Genomic DNA, 17660 nt, shown 5'->3' with positions numbered 1-17660 from the left:
CCAAAAAGATGTCAGAAAAAAAGATTTAAATTAAAATCAAGTAGATTTTGAATAGGGAGGTACATAGATATTTTTATTCAGTGGCACCCAGATAATAATGTGAACTATCCAGTTCCTACATTATTCCCCTGAATATTAATAAATACATCTGAGCAGATGCATTTCCACCCAGCAGAAGCCATTGCCACATTCCTGAACATGTTTGCATGTGAAATGACATGGACACATGTACCCAGAAGGTCCTGGAGGGGAGGAAAAGTTGGGCAAGACATGCGAGCCGCTTAGCAAGTGGAAGGAATTAGCCAGGTAAGATTCAGCTTTAACAACAACTGATTGGTTTAAAATATAGAATATCCTTTCATGACTACTAGTCATTAAATGCAAGGTTATAAAAAAATTTTTAGTTAAAATTATGTTCAATTATACCTCAAAACTTGGAAAAAGTATGAAAACATTCAAAACATTCAAGTTTTTAAAAAGTGAATGCATAAATATAATGTGATTACAAGACCAAGATTTTAATCCAGATACTCTAGATTAAGGAAGGAAGGAAGAAGTCAAGTTACTCGGTCATGTTCGGCTCTTTGCGACCCCACAGACTATACAGTCCTTGGAATTCTCCAGGCCAGAATACTGGAGTGGGTAGCCTTTCCCTTCTCCAGGGGGTTTTCCCAACCCAGGGATCAAGCCCAGTTCTCCTGCACTGTGGCCCAATTCTTTACCAGCTGAGTCACCAGGGAAGCTCAAGAATACTGGAGTGGGTATTTTAGGGGAAGCACACTGATTGAAACCACCCACCCTGGCCAGGCATCATAGTAACCATTTGCATGAGTTTTACCACAGGAGGTCCTGGTAAGGAACACAGAACTAATAAGCCACCACCAACCAGAAGAGTTCAGGAAAGGTCAACAGGAGGCACCACATGTCCAGCCACCTCCCAGAATCCTTCTCTCTGGCGTCCATCTTGGCTGAACAAGGTGTATACCACCAGGAAGGACTGTGAGTCAGAATGATTGGCTAAAGACAACCCAGAAGCTAATCCCATCACCATAAAACTACAAGCCACCTGGCAGAGCTGTTTTCCTGGGTTCCCTTACCTTACCCTCCTGCTCTCCGCCCGGGTGCCCTTTCCCAATAAACTTTCTTGCTTTGTCAGCACATGTGTCTCCTCGGACAATTCATTTCTGAGTGTTAGACAAGAGCCCGGTTTCGGGCCCTGGAAGGGGTCCTCCTTCCTGCAACAAATGGCAACTCTGGTGGGACTCTTCTTCCCTGTGACTGACATCCTGACCACTCGGGGTACTCAGGGGCCAGTTTGCCTGCCAATGGACCAGACCCAGCAGCCACAGCTGGGACCGGTTTTGTCCCTAGTCTCCTGATGCAGACAACTGGCCAGAGTGCCCCAAACTGGTAAGGAACAAGAGACTTTATTGACCTCTCTCCCCTTTCTTCTCTCTTTCCTCTCCTTAACCCTTCCTATCCTTCCCCTTTTTTCTAATCCCCTGGTCCTGGACGCAGAAATCTGGTTGAAGGGCCTCAGCCTGAGCTGAGGATTGGAGACTGATCACCACCTCTTGGCAGAGAACTCGAATTCTGGTTCTGTTCTGAACTGGTTTCTGGTAGGGCCGAGTTCCAGTCCTCCCTTCTCTGGAGGTCCACGGTAAAGTCCCATAACACCTGGGTATCTGCAGGTGGCAGGAGATGTCTCTAAGACCACCCCTTTCACCTCCCTCTCCCGCCTCCCTCTCCCGCCTCCTCCCACTTCTTCATTCAACCTGGCTTACTTTCCTCCCTTTGAAATGTTTGAAGACCTGAGAGATTTTCATTTACTCTGTTAGTACTTAGATCTGAAGTTTTATGTATCTATAGGAGGTTTTCTGAAAGACTATCCTTGTATTTAAGGGAATGTCTGATGAAGACTGCTAGGTCTATATGTGTGTTTTAACTCTGTGTTCTGTGTTATGATTTTTGATGGCCATTTTGCTTTGTCTGGCTACCATTAGGTTTAGACCTGCCGCCATTTCATTAGAACTTGATTTTCTTTCCCTGGGCCTTGAGACCAGGGCTCTCAGGAACATTTATCTAGACCATCTCGAACTCCTGACACTGAGGAAAAATGGGGAAAAAAACTTTAAAAATTTTATTTGCTCCAACTGTTTTTTATAAACTAGTAAATTTTATATTATAATATCTAATTCATGACTAAGCTTAAAAATGAAGCTAGATCTTGCGTTGTATCTGTCTAAATACGTATCGGTATGTCTTTGTCTCTAGATAATATTTTGAGATTAACTTATAGATGAGCTGTATTTAATTGTCTTTAAAAAAGGTAAGTGCTTACAAATCAAATAATTATAAATTAAACAATAAATTCCAGGTTCATGTGAACTGGTAAATATTAAGTACTAAATACCTGATATTAATGTTTGTTACCTCTCTAATATAGACATGTCTTAATGAACATTAAGTAAAATATTTCATTGTACCTAGGTTTAATATAAATTAAATGTTATCATATCGGTTACAAGTTTGTCAACAAGAAAATTACCTCAAGTAAAAAAAATTCTAAAAAATGTAAATGAGATATGAGCTTTTAGATAAGCTCTATTAAGAATAGCTATGCTTTAGAAATAATCTGTCTAAAATAGTCTCTTCAGATTGGGGTGATTTGAATTTCTAAGGGTTGTGCTAAACTAAGTGTTGGAAGTCTGTTAAATAGGTCATTTCCAAATAAAATAAGATTTTGAAACATTTACTACTAAACACTGATTTCCTTTTACAGAAAAACTAAAGAGATTTGAGACTATAAATAAATAATGTTTGGTGCCATCCTAAAATGTTTTAAGAAAGCAAGGGTTTAGAAATTATCACTGGTATTTATGCTCACCAATCTATAAAATGGTAATATAAAAGTTCTTGGTTGCTAAAAAAAGAAAGTGTGTTTTCAGTAAATAAAAAAAGATATGAAAAAATACTAAAAAGAGTTACACATGATCAGGATTTTCTAAAATTGGATTACAATTAGATAAATGGATTTTGTTAGGAATGACACAGCCATAGGAAAACTGGTTAGAGCCAAATAGGTCCAATATGGTGGAGTCAACTTTCATTAGACTTTGAGCCTCGGTATATACGCCCATTGTGACATATCAACAAGCTAAATGATACACCCATCAACATTGACTAAATGTGACCAAATGTTCTAAACCCTTTTAATTGAGTTTTTTGACAAAACTTCCTAAATCAAATTATTTTAAAGTTCCTTTGACCTCTAGCTAACTTTGGGGTGCTTCAGAGGGTCCCTGAAACATCCCAAAGAGAGATATTAAACTAACTGTGTTTATTTGATTGGTTAAATTACATGAAAAAGATTATATCAAATGAGTAATAATCTGCTCATTATAATATATGGTAAAATTACTAATACAGATATCCTAAAAATTATATGAAGTTCTTAACATTCTGATATGTCCTGGTGTTCTAATGGAAAACCTGATGACTTCACAAAAGTTAACAAAAGACTGTATGAACCAGCAAATATGCTTATGACTTTTATGGTTTCTATCTGTAAAATTATGGGTTTAAATCTTATGTTTTCTGGGAGTAGAGAAAACCTTACTTTCAAACTAATTATGACAATACTTTAGTAAAATTATATGTTATAGACAAAACAATTATATTTTCTCTCTATCTGACTCCTCCAGAAATTGGAAACTCTTAGGTTTCCAATAAGTTTATCAAATGAGTTAAATAGGCTATCTCACTAACAGATACAAAAATCTCAAGGAATTTTTGAGACCTTCAGTTCAGTTCAGTCGCTCAGTCATGTCCAACTCTTTGCGACCCCATGAATCGCAGCACGCCAGGCCTCCCTGTTCATCACCATCCCCCGGAGTTCACTCAGACTCACGTCCATCGAGTCCGTGATGCCATCCAGCCATCTCATCCTCTGTCATCCCCTTCTCCTCCTGCCCCCAATCCCTCCCAGCATCAGAGATTTTCTAATGAGTCAACTCTTCGCATGAGGTGGCCAAAGTACTGGAGTTTCAGCTTTAGCATCATTCCTTCCAAAGAAATCCCAGGGTTGATCTCCTTCAGAATGGACTGGTTGGATTTCCTTGCAGTCCCAGGGACTCTCAAGAGTCTTCTCCAACACCACAGTTCAAAAGCATCAATTCTTCGGCGCTCAGCCTTCTTCACAGTCCAACCCTCACATCCATACATGACCACAGGAAAAACCATAGCCTTGACTAGACGGACCTTAGTCGGCAAAGTAATGTCTCTGCTTTTGAATATGCTATCTAGGTTGGTCATAACTTTTCTTCCAAGGAGGAAGCGTTTTTTAATTTCATGGCTGCAGTCACCATCTGCAGTGATTCTGGAGCCCCAAAAAATAAAGTCTGACATTGTTTCCACTGTTTCCCCATCTATTTCCCATGAAGTGACGGGACGAGATGCCATGATCTTCGTTTTCTGAATGTTGAGCTTTAGGCCAACTTTTCCACTCTCCTCTTTCACTTTCATCAAGAGGCTTTTTAGCTCCTCTTCACTTTCTGCCATAAGGGTGGTGTCATCTGCATATCTGAGGTTATTGATATTTCTCCTGGCAATCTTGATTCCAGCTTGTGTTTCTTCCAGTCCAGCGTTTCTCATGATGTGCTCTGCATATAAGTTAAATAAGCAGGGTGACAATATACAGCCTTGACATACTCCTTTTCCTATTTGGAGACCTTAAAAAGGGAAAAATTCACCTAGATTTGTTAGGCAAAATCTCTGATAAGCCTTTGGTGTGAATTTCCCAGCCCTGTTTTAAAAGTTCAGTCTGAGACTCTATAAATGTTTCAGCAAAATAAAAAGTCTATGATCAATTATGGTTATATTAATCATTAGACCAAACGTAGTGGGAACAGACCTATTTTACAAACAAACTAGCCTTAATTTGGTTATATTTGATAAAAATGAGGGTAATTTTAGGAAAAAAGAAAGATGATTCAATAAATGTTAAATTCCAGTTTGTTAATAGAGGTCCACATCTAGTAAGACTAATTTTTAGTTAGTCCTTTGCTGTTATGTGATATTACTGTAAAATTTCATTAAATTATTAAAGAACACCCTAAGTTTGTTCCTAAAGCTTATCTCAGTAATCTATCTTTGGATGAAGATCAGATACCTCATGACTTGTAACCAGGACTGGGAAAAGACATAATTTAAGGGATTGTCTTCAACCTGGATGGAAGGACTTTTTTTTATCAGGTACTCTTAACTAGCTCATGCACAATGAAATTGAAGGGAAATTAACTCTTAGCTTAATTCCCACTTCCAAAGGCCCCTACACTGGATTGGTCTATAGAGAAGACAGCTGACTTGATTTCACCTTAAAATGATGCTCAAACAGAGGGAAAACTACACTACACCAAGATGAGAAAATGTCTACATCAGAGGTAGACAGCTTGCCCAAGATGCTGGACCTGATTCATATGATCATTTATAATGTTTTCTTGACTACTTAGACCTTTACATATAAATCAAATGCTTTTCTATTATAGGCCTGATCCTATACTAGTTTTAGAAATCAATCCAGTTGTTGGGTTTGTGGCCAATTACCTGTGTCTAGTTCTTGGTGAATTTCTCTACTACAAGAGTCTAACTGGTTGGCCCTGAAAAAATTTACTTAAAAAAAAATTATAGTCATATTCAAGTCACGATATTACTAGATGGGATCCACTCACCAGGCAAATTAATAATGCCTGCTCTGACTCTGGCCATAAATTTGAGCTTTCTTCTATTGCTTAAACTCAATCAGAGCAACAAACAATGTTTCAACAAAGGAGGGAAAAATCTCCCACAATTATGAGATGGATTTATATAGATAACACCAGGCTATGGTAATTTACATCTCAAGTCTCCTCTGTGTTGGGAACAATCAAATCATACTAAAGATAATCAGTCTAGTAACACTAAAAAACTGGGCTATATGCCTTATAGATGGTGCCAATATATAATTTCCCTGAAAGATAAAGATTCTACAGAGTAAACCAAGTCAGATAACCTGGGATATACTGGGCTACATCTAATGAAAGCTCTTAAGTCTTACTTGTGACTTTACTAATACTGCTGGTTATATTATTTGTATTTCACCTGTTTTACAAAATTGCTGTTTCTTACACTGCCAAATGTGTGACTGAGGCCTCTGATAAAATAATATATAGTTCCATATGAGATCAATTATGGTAACAGTGTAAATCTAGGTATGGAAAGAGACAAGAGGGAATGTTTTCCTGGACTAAGAGGCTAGTAAGACAGGTGGTCTAGAAAATTTTGGATACTGTTTTATGGACTAGTCCAGTAACACCACATTGACTGGCCTGTCAACAAAATCTTTGCCAAACCTGAGAATGGACATTCTCAGCACCATGGGATAAAATGGCCATGAAATGCCCCCCTCAGAATCATGGTCAAGTTTCTGAGCAAAAAGGGGCTCCGCCAACTGAAAACTGACACTTGCCATCTACATCCACAAAGATTAAGTCATGACCACTGCAACGGCTGACCTTCAACTCCCCTGAAAGGAGTTCAGGGTGAAAATAAGGAATGAGGCACTCTATGCTCTGCAAAAAACTGGAAGAACAGGACTTCGAATAGTTAGATCTTTTCAAGAGAAGATTTTATGGGTCCCAATTCTTCCACCTTCTCATACCTAGAAAAACACTGACATCATTAACAAGGAAATCTGCTTTGGCTATTGAGAAAAATTTTACAATTAAAAGTCAAAATAGAGTAGCTATGGTTCAGACATCCTGGAAAATAACTCAGTTCAGTTCAGTTTAATCAGTCGTGTCCAACTGTTTGTGACCCCATGAATCACAGCACGCCAGGCCTCCCTGTCCATCACCAACTCCCACAGTTTACCCAAACTTGTGTCCATCAAGTCGGTGATGCCATCCAGCCAAGTCATCCTCTGTCATCCCCTTCTCCTCCTGCCCCCAATCACTGCCAGCATCAGGGTCTTTTCCAATGAGTCAGCTCTTCGCATGAGGTGGCCAAAGTATTGGAGTTTCAGCTTCAGCATCAGTTCTTCCAATGAACACCCAGGACTGATCTCCTTTAGGATGGACTGGTTGGACCTCCTTGCAGTCCAAGGGACTCTCAAGAATCTTCTCAAACACCACAGTTCAAAACCATCAATTCTTCCATGCTCAGCTTTCTTCACAGTCCAGCTCTCACATCCATACTTGACCATTGGAAAAACTATAGCCTTGACTAGATGGACCTTTGTTGGCAAAGGAACGTCTCTGCTTTTGAATATGCTATGTAGGTTGTTCATAACTTTCCAAGGAGTAAGCGTCTTTTAATTTCATGGCTGCAGTCACCATCTGCAGTGATTTTGGAGCCCCCCAAAATAAAGTCTGACATTGTTTCCACTGCTTCCCCATCTATTTCCCATGAAGTAGTGGTGCCCGATGCCATGATCTCAGTTTTCTGAATGTTGAGCTTTAAGCCAACTTTTTCACTCTCCTCTTTCACTTTCATCAAGAGGCTCTTTAGTTCTTCACTTTCTGCCATAAGGGTGGTGTCATCTGCATATCTGAGGTTATTGATATTTCTCCCAGCAATCTTGATTCCAGCTTGTGCTTCTTCCAGTCCAGCGTTTCTCATGATGTACTCTGGATAGAAGTTAAATAAGAAGGGTGACAATATACACCCTTGACATACTCCTTTTCCTATTTGGAACCAGTCTGTTGTTCCATGTCCAGTTCTAAGTGTTGCTTCCTGACCTCCATACAGGTTTCTCAAGAGGCAGGTCAGGTGGTCTGGTATTCCCATCTCTTTCAGAATTTTCCACACTTTATTGTGATCCACACAGTCAAAGGCTTTGGCATAGTCAATAAAGCAGAAATAGATGTTTTCCTGGAACTCTCTTGTTTTTTCGATGATCCAGTGGATGTTGGCAATTTGATCTCTAGTTCCTCTGCCTTTTCTAAATCCAGCTTGAACATCTGGAAGTTCACGGTTCACGTATTGCTGAAGCCTGGCTTAGAGAATTTTGAGCATTACTGTACTAGCGTGTGAGATGAGTGCAATTGGGCAGTAGTTTGAGCATTCTTTGGCATTGCCTTTCTTTGGGATTGGAATGAAAACTGACCTTTTCCAGTCCTGTGGCCACTGCTGAGTTTTCCAAATTTGCTGGCATATTGAGTGCAGCACTTTCACAACATCATCTTTCAGGATTTGAAATAACTCAACTGGAATTCCATCACCTCCACTAGCTTTGTTCCTAGTGATGCTTTCTAAGGCCCACTTGACTTCACATTCCAGGATGTCTGGCTCTAGGTGAGGGATCACACCATCGTCATTATGTGGGTAGTGAAGATCTTTTTTGTACAGTTCTTCTGTGTATTCTCGCCACCTCTTCTTAGTATCTTCTGCTTCTGTTAGGTCCAGACCATTTCTGTCCTTTATCGAGCTATCTTTGCATGAAATGTTCCCTTGGTATCTCTAATTTTCTTGAAAAGATCTCTCGTCTTTCTCATTCTATTGTTTTCCTCTATTTCTTTGCATTGATCGCTAAGGAAGGCTTTCTTATCTCTCCTTGCTATTCTTTGGAACTCTGCATTCAGATGCTTATATCTTTCCTTTTCTCCTTTGCTTTTCACTTTTCTTCTTTTCACAGCTATTTGTAAGGCCTCCTCAGACAGCCATTTTGCGTTTTTGCATTTCTTTTCCATGGGGATGGTCTTCTCCTGCACAATGTCACGAACCTCATTCCATAGTTCATCAGGCACTCTGTCAGATCTAGTCCCTTAAATCTATTTCTCACTTCCACTGGATTTGATTTAGGTCATAGCTGAATGGTCTAGTGGTTTTCCCTACTTTCTTCAATTTAAGTCTGAATTTGGCAATAAGGAGTTCAGGATCTGAGCCACAGCCAGCTCCCGGTCTTGTTTTTGCTGACTGTATAGCGCTTCTCCATCTTTGGCTGCAAAGAATATAATCAATCTGATTTCAGAGTTGACCATCTGGTGATGTCCATGTGTAGAGTCTTCTCTTGTGTTGTTGGAAGAGGGTGTTTGCTATGACCAGTGCGTTCTCTTGGCAAAACTCTATTAGCCTTTGCCCTGCTTCATTCCATATTCCAAGGCTAAATTATGGGTATACTTTCAGATTAGACCTTGTATTGCTAAACACTTGAGGTTTCTGAGTCATGTCAGGCTTGGATGCCACTATTTTCAAAACAATGTCTTCTAGAAACTAGTAACTGCAACCTTACTTTTTCTAAAACTAGACTACTGGCTACCTGGCTACAAGTCTCCCCAAAATGCCAGGTCTAGACTGGGTTTCAGGCCTATTCTTCTAAAAAGAAATGAGGTTTATTTTCTTTATTAAAATTGCAGTTATCACTCTTCCAACCACTTCTAATTGGGTCTGTTACACCAAAATGGCAGACCAAGAAATTGAGATTTTAATCATACAAGACTCAGATCTAGAACTTGAAACTCAGAAATACTTCCAATTCAGTGTCTATTCTCCAAGCTGAGACTGTCCTATGCCCCATTTTGACAGGAAGTTATCACAGTCATAGTTGCCTACTTCTCTAAATTAAAACTGAGCAAAACTCTGTGATGCTCTGGAGTACAAATCCATTCTGTGTTCTCCATTTCTTATCTGTAAGATATAGGCTTCATTCAGCCTCCTTGACCTTCCCTGAGTTCCAAAGGGTAGATTCAAACAATTGCTAATAAGGGAAGGGAGGGGAAACAGAGGAGAAACAATCAAAGGGTGGTACAGCCTCCAGACAGGGTCCTGGTTCCTACTCAAAGACATACGCATAACAATGTCTTTGAGTTCTATGAAACTGGAGCCCCCACCAAGGTGGAGGATGATAACTTCATTGTAAACACAAGATTCTTGAAACACAGCTCTGTTGCCTCACCAGCAACCAATCAAAAAAGAAAAAAAAAGGCACAAACCCTGCAGCGCTCACCCCAAATGTTGCCTGCTGTTTCTGGGCATGAGTGATGAGCATCCTGTTAGGTCTCCTTTTTGGCCCGTGTCTATTTCATCTCTGAGATGAGCCAAAAGTTTCAAACTAAATTGCTGTTATTACAAGGATGAATGCTGGTTTCAGACAAAAAATACCTTGACTTAGATCTGGTAGAGAGAGACTTTTGCTCTGCTAGGCAGCCCTACACCCATGCACAACAGAAAGAAGATACAAAAGAAAGAGACCTCTGCCCCAATTCCCAAAAAGTATCTTGAGTATGAAGTCTCTCGGGGGAGTTGTTAGGGGAAGCACACTGATTGAAACCACCCACCCTGGCCAGGCATCATAGTAACCATTTGCATGAATTGTTTTACAACAGGAGGTCCTGGTAAGGAACACGGAACTAATAAGCCACCAGCAACCGAAGAGTTCAGGAAAGGTCAACAGGAGACACCACATGTCCAACCACCTCCCAGAATCCTTCTCTCTGGCGTCCATCTTGGCTGAACAAGGCGTACACCACCAGGAAGGACTGTGAGTCAGAATGATTGGCTAAAGACAACCCATAAACTAATCCCATCACCATAAAATCGGAGACTGCAGCCACCTGGCAGAGCTGTTCTCCTGGGTTCCTTTACCATCCTGCTCTCCACCTGGGTGCGCTTTCCCAATAAAATCTCTTGCTTTGTCAGCACATGTGTCTCCTCGGACAATTCATTTCCGAGTGTTAGACAAGAGCCCAGTTCCGGGCCCTGGAAGGCTATCCCTTCTCTAGCAGATCTTCCTGATCCAGGAATCGAACTGGGGTCTCCTGCATTGCAGGCAAATTCTTTACCAGCTGAGCTACCAGGCAAGCCCTAAATGACCAGAAAGATTCTGAGGACACAAGGCATAGATGATGTGGCACATGTGCCTGCTAAGTCGCTCAGGTGTGTCCTGACTTTGCGGCCCCATACACTGTATCCCGCCAGGCTCCTCTATCAGATTCTCCAGGTATGAATACTGGAGTGGGTTGCCATGCCCTCGTCCAAGGGATTTTCCCGAACCCAGGGATCAGACCCACACTTCTTACGTCTCCTGCATTGGCAGGCAGGTTCCTTACCACTAGCTCCATATGGACTCCACAATTAAAGGTTAGTAAATTTTTCTGTAAAGAACTGAAAAGTTGTTGCTGAACCACGAAAAGACACTGGGATTCTTGGCCTGCAGGAAAAGAAACATGCTCCGTCGTGTCCGACTCTTTGCAACCCCATGGACTGTAGCCTACCAGGCTTCTCCATCCATGGGATTTTCCAGGCAAGAATACTGGAGTGGGTTACCATTTTTGGCCTGCAGAGAAGAATTCAACAGGGCCAGAGACGAGGCTTGATCGCTCAGAGCTCTTGTGTAATAAAGCTTTATTAAAGTGTAAAGGAGATAGAGAAAGCTTCTGACATAGGCCTCAGAAGGGGGCAGAAAGAATTACCCACCTGCTTGTCTTTAGCTGGATGTTATATAGTTACTAGTGGTCTCTTAATGAAAGAAAGGAATGTCTTAAAACTCAGAGACTGGCCATAAAATGATTGACTTGAATCTTGTGGAAAGGCAGATTACCATACAAATAGTTTCATTTACATAGATTAGGGGAACATTGTCTAAGTATAACGTATGGTTTTGTCTAGTCAGTTCTGAGCCATTAGGCGGAACTGACTTGAAGACAGAGTTTGGGATAAATGCATAGTATAAGTATATTAACATAGCTTAAGACAAACATTTCCATAAGAAAAGTGCATTGGTTAACTCAAGATTTCAGAAAAGTTCACTTCAGGTGGAACCAGGAGTCATTATGGCAACACAGTATTTTAAGAGAAACCTCTTTTTAAATTTGTATAGAGAAGGGAAAAAAATATATATCACTAGTTTGTTTCCTCCTGCCACTTAAGAGAGGGATAAAAAATGTCTGACACTTGCAGCCTATTTTCTCCATTTGGAGACCCCTGCCCTTCCTGCCTGTTACCCTCTCAACACCAGATAGTAAATATGTTAGATTTTGTGAGCCAAAAGACAAAATCAAGGATATTATGTAGATGCTAATATAAAAAGAGAGATATCAAATTTCCCCAGAATTTTCACAGAATTCTAAACTTTATTTATGAACACTGAAATCTGAATTTTATGTAATTTTCATGTCATGAAATATTGTCCTCCTTTTGATATGCTTTCAGTGACAGAAAAATGTTAAAAACCAGTCTTACGTCACAGGCCATACAAAAAATAGGCTACAAGCTGGATTTGGCTTACAGGGTCATGGTTTGCTGAACGCTGTTCAAGACTCAGACCATTATATAGTACTGACTCTCAGTTTACACAATTTTGTGACTCAGAAAAAAATGATGGCAAATCTTATATAAGAACTTGTTGGTACCACATAAATCTCCTAAACCTTTGGTAAAGGTCTGCCCTTCAAAGAGATGTCTCTGTACATATCCCCAATAGTATTCTTGGTGGTGGTTTAGTCACTAAGTGGTGTCCAACTCTTTGTAGCCTGCCAGGCTCCTCTGTCCATGGGATTCTCCAGGCAAGAATACTGGAGTGGGTTGCCATTTCCTTCTCCAGGGGATGATAATATTCTTAAAGGCCTTCAAAACAGAAGACTGTTTTTACTGAAGACTGTTAGTGAAATCAAACCTTCCTTGCCATTTCCCCATTCATGTCGTTGAATAAAATCTAAAGTATCTAATGTGTAATTCTGCCTAAGCATTGGTCTCTTCCTTAACAAATCACCACGTAATGGAGGACTTTCTGTGTCATAAATCTACTCAGGCAAAAAGAGCACATGGGCAAGGTGCTGGTGAGTAGTTATACAAAAATTAACTGTAGGAAGGGCATTTGATGAGGAACTGGGAAAGAAGGGGATCCATCTTCATGGTACTAATAACTATCATTAAGAAGAGAAGGCCCGGAGACCAGGTAAATGGATTGGTCACTATTTGGCAGGGCATTTAATTCATTCCATGAAACAAAAAGCTCAAAAATGACCTCTAGCTTGGATTTGAGATGTGTGACTGCAACACTTTTTTTCCTTTCATGGCTCTTCTTTTATAATACAGCAAAACTTGGAGAAAGGGAATCATGACATACCAGGCCTTTCATACCAAGACGGGTTAAATAAGAACACAATCTTCATTGCTAGCAATCCTTCATCATCAGTGTTCAATACACCCAATGGAAGGATGAGAAAGACTGGAATACTGCTGACCCTTCCCTGTATCATAAAGAAAAATCAGTTGACTGTAGCCTAGGACCAGAATCTGTTTCTATGTTCACCAAAGTTTCCTGTTGACAAAGCTATGAAAATACTGTATGTCTGCAGTATGCAGCTTGCCACCACAGAGCTTCCAAGAGGAATCTTTGGAAGCAGAAATCTTACTCTTGATGCCTTAATATCATGATTTCCCAGAACCCTGCTTTAGGGGTAATTCCAGCTCTAAAATCATCCTAACAAACACAGAAATGTGGTTTTGTTTTTTTTTTTAGTTTCAACCTTCATTCTACCTTTCAATATACTGAAGACCCAGAATGCTATTTTTTGTGCAGCTAGCATTCCGGTGTAATGTGGCTCTAAACAGTGAAAACACAGAGACAAATGAAAGAAAACCCAGAATTCCAACAAATTCCACGAAAACCATGGAACTGACAATTAGTGCCAAAACAGGCTACACTTAATGTACCGAATGCCTGTGTATCAAGCTCTTAAGCTAGACAATAGAGTCAGGGTACATTGATGAAGGCAACAGGGGCCATGCTTTAAAACTGAGGGTCTCTGTGGTTAACAAGGGCCTCAGAGTCTTAACAGGAACAGTCACACAGGGATCTTGTCTACGGATTCCTCAACGCTAGAACTACAAAAATGAAGCTCTACCCTACTAAAAGTGAAAAAGCCACATTAGGCTAGTTTTTGTTTTTTAAATAAAGGTCATGGTAGCTTGATGTTTGTGTATGTGGCTGCGCAGGTTCTTATTTGTAGCATGTGGGAACTACTTTTCTGACCGGGGATCAAGCCCCGCCCCCTGCATTGGGAGCCTGAAAATCTTAGCAACTGGGCCACCTGGGAAGTCCTTAGGTCGGGAGAGATCACACTCAGTTACAATAGTGCTGTTAAATGGTTACTTAGTCACAGTATATAACACCTCACAGTCGCCACCGACCAAGGTCATTAATAAGGCCCCTCCCACATTCTTAGGCGCTTAACCTGGACCAGCAGAGGCTTCGCACCCTCATGCTCGCTCTTGCTCTTTCTCAGCACTTATAACTGCATCTTACGCTGACGCAGTCACACAGTCACACCCACAACCACCTTCCTCAGCAGGGGACTTGCAAAGCCTGAGACTCCCGCTTCTACCTGCCGCATCCGCGCCTGGGAAACTTCAGGACTCCAGCAGTGAGCTCTTCCTGCATCCAGACCCGAGTCACCGCCACTCACCACTAGGCAAACTATGACTACAAGGCTAGGGGAAAATGAACCAGAGGACGAAGTGCATTCGTGCCCTCAGGCCCTGTGAGAAACGTAGTCCAACCCGGAAAAGCGGACCCTGGCAGAAACAGACAAGCGCCGGCCGCCCAGACCTCGCCACTGCTAACCCGCCGCCGCGTGGATTCCTGGGAGCGCCAGCCAGTTCAGGAGTGCGCAGGCGCAGACGACTGAGCCTTGGCTGGGGTGAGGTTGGTAGGTCCTAGGGGCCCAGAGGAGGGGGCGCGAATTGGGAGTTCCGGCCCGGGAGAGCGACTAGAGAAGCGGTACCTGATGGGGAGCCTAGGGGGGAAGCCGGGAGTCCACACCGGGCCTGTAATTATGAGGACGGAACCGGAACCGGGCCCTTGGTAAACCAGACACTCAAACCTGTGAGAGCGCGGCCTCGGGCGTGGCTTGTGGGCGTGACCCTGAAGGTGACAATCTTGTATGACCTGGAGCGAGTTTTGCGAAGGGAGATTTTTGTCTGTTTTGACCCCGAGGGAGTTCCGTCGCGAGGAGCAGGGCCTCACACAGCGGGCGTGTGTGTAGCAAATGGAGGCGACCGCCTGTACCCAACCTGCAGCGTTTTGGATGCGTGCTGCTGCCCTGTGCAGTGTTGCGGCTGACTGTGTGTAAAACTGAATGAGTCTCGTTGCTGCGTGTGGATTCCTCTGCATGTGCCTCTCTTCCGATTAGGTGTGAGTCGTGTTTGAGACCGCAGGTGACTATGGAGACGCGAAATGATTTGTGATGTGATTTTGTGACTTTGCCTGTAATTATTATGTACTGTCAGAGATTGTGAATGATTCGCGGGTGCCTGTGCTATGTGCTTTTCTGAAGTGATAGAATTTAACTCTGCGTGTGTTTGTAATCTACTGTTACTGTTTGGTGATAGTTTTTTTGATTGAGAAACTCTGACCACTAGTTAGATAGGTAAAGATTTGATTATCTGAATAGAGATCATTAAGCTTGCCTCCAAAATTGTAACTCAGTAGCAACTGAGCAAATAAAATAGAAGTATAAGTACTGGAAAGGGAGAGGTAAGATTTCATAATTCCCAGAGTAAAGGAAGGTTCAACAGGGAAGCATTCATAATTCGTTCAGTCGTGTCCAACTCTTTGTGACTCCATGGAGTGTAGCCGGTCAGGCTTCTCTGTCCATGGGATTCTCCAGGCAAGAATACTGGAGTGGGTAGCCATTCCTGTCGCTAGGGGATCTTCCCGACGGAGGGATCGAACCCAGGCCTCTTGCATTGCAGGCGGATTCTTTCCCGTCTGAGCCACAGGGAAACCCATAAGGAGCTTCCCGGGTGGCACAGTGGTAAAGAATCTGTCTGCCAAATGCAGGAGACCCAAGAGATGGGGATTCCATCCCTGCGTTGGGAAGATCCTCTGGAGAAGGAAATGGCAACCCACTCCAGTATTCTTGCCAGGAAAATTCCATGGACGGAGGAACCTGGCGGGCTACAGTCCACAAAGTCACAGAGTTGCACACTACTGAGCACACACTAGCAGCACTTTCAACAGTGATACATGAATAAGGTTTCCTGCTTCTGGATGAAATCTATGGCAAGATCAATAGCTTCTTCAGGCATTCCATGATATAAAAGTATTAGGTATACTTTTCATCGTAAGGCCAATCTCATTTTAGTAATTAAAATATTATTTTGCTAATTAAAACATTCACTGTAACAATCAATGCATCAGACTTCATTTAGCAAAATATTCTCCTCTCTGCCTGGAAACCTACAAAGTGGAAAGATCAATTTCTATACCTATACCTGTATTATTAAAAAGTATTGTTCAGTAGTTAATACTTAAACTACTATTAATAAGTTACTGATAAATAATGGTGAACTTTCAATAATTAATTATGCTAATTAACTAGAATGTACAAGTGAATCAATAAAGAGATGAAGTAGAGAAATTAAATAGAAAATCCAAATATTCTCAAGTATGAGAAATTAAATAGAAAATCCAATTATTCTCAAGTATGTAGGGATATGTAATAATGATAGAGATGGCATTTCACATCAACTGAGAAAATATGGATTGTTTAGTACATAGTATTGCTAAAGAATACATATAGGGAAGAAATCTTCACAAGGCAAAAACATTTTAATAGTCACATGAGCAGCTAGAAATTCTTTTCAACGTAAAATAGGTAAAAGATTAATTTATTAAATTGAAAAAGGAGATAATGTCAACCAACTAGAAAATAAACACCACCATGAGAAAAACAAATATACTATAAGATGTCTTCACAGAAAAGAAATAAAAGGAGCTTATTCTCATATAAGAAATATGTAAATTAGACATATATATCCTGGAAAAGGAAATGGCAACCCACTCCAGTAGTCTTGCCTGGAAAATTCCATGGACTGAGTATCCTGGTAGGCTATAGTCCATGGGGTTGCTCTGACAGGACTGAGCAACTTCACTTTCACTTTCATACATATATATATCTGATAGGCAGAGATTTAAATCATTTCAGCTGCATTCATTAGGGTTTGGGGAGGTGTTCTCATGCACTGCTGATGACAATGTAAACTGGTAGGAAGTCCATGAAGACGATTTGCAAATATGTGATAAATTTGTCTCTCATGGGAGACATTAGGTGGAGCTGCAGAGGGAAAAACACAATATTCCTTCTCTCCAAGCTACAACAGATTCCCCAGAATCTCTTCTCCTTCACCAGGAGATTAGGTTTCTGGGATTGATAAGGGAACAGTTCAGTTCAGTTCAGTCGCTCAGTTGTGTCCAACTCTTTGCAACCCCATGAATCGCAGCACGCCACGCTTCCCTGTCCATTACCAACTCCCGGAGTTCACTCAGACTCATGTCCATCGAGTCATTGATGCCATCCAGCCATCTCATCCTCTGTTGTCCCCTTCTCCTCCTGCCCCCAATCCCTCCCAGCATCAGAGTCTTTTCCAATGAGTCAACTCTTCACATGAGGTGGCCAAAGTACTGGAGTTTCAGCTTTAGCATCATTCCCTCCGTAAGGGAACAGGGTTGGTCTATTTCCCTACTAATCTCTGTCCTGGATTTGTGTGGGGTACACAGTGAGCAAGTGCCAAAATTGAAAATAGATGCCGATTTAACTGAGTTATTCTGAGAGATCTAAGTCAAATCTGGTTTCACATGGCTCCTTGTATCTTCCCATCTCTGCCTTCTCAGGACTCTT

At 41.4% G+C, this 17660-nt stretch overlaps 1 protein-coding gene across 1 annotated transcript in view; it reads right to left on the bottom strand.

The window, feature by feature from the left end:
• LOC138095962 (uncharacterized) overlaps positions 1–17660 on the bottom strand; it is a 406275-nt gene that overhangs the window by 331851 nt on the left and 56764 nt on the right. The window lies entirely within an intron of this gene.

This window comes from Capricornis sumatraensis, chromosome 20 (genome assembly GCF_032405125.1).
Source record: "Capricornis sumatraensis isolate serow.1 chromosome 20, serow.2, whole genome shotgun sequence".
NCBI lineage: Eukaryota > Metazoa > Chordata > Mammalia > Artiodactyla > Bovidae > Capricornis > Capricornis sumatraensis.
Note: the sequence above shows the minus strand (reverse complement) of the source record. Positions and strands in the feature narration are given on the sequence as shown.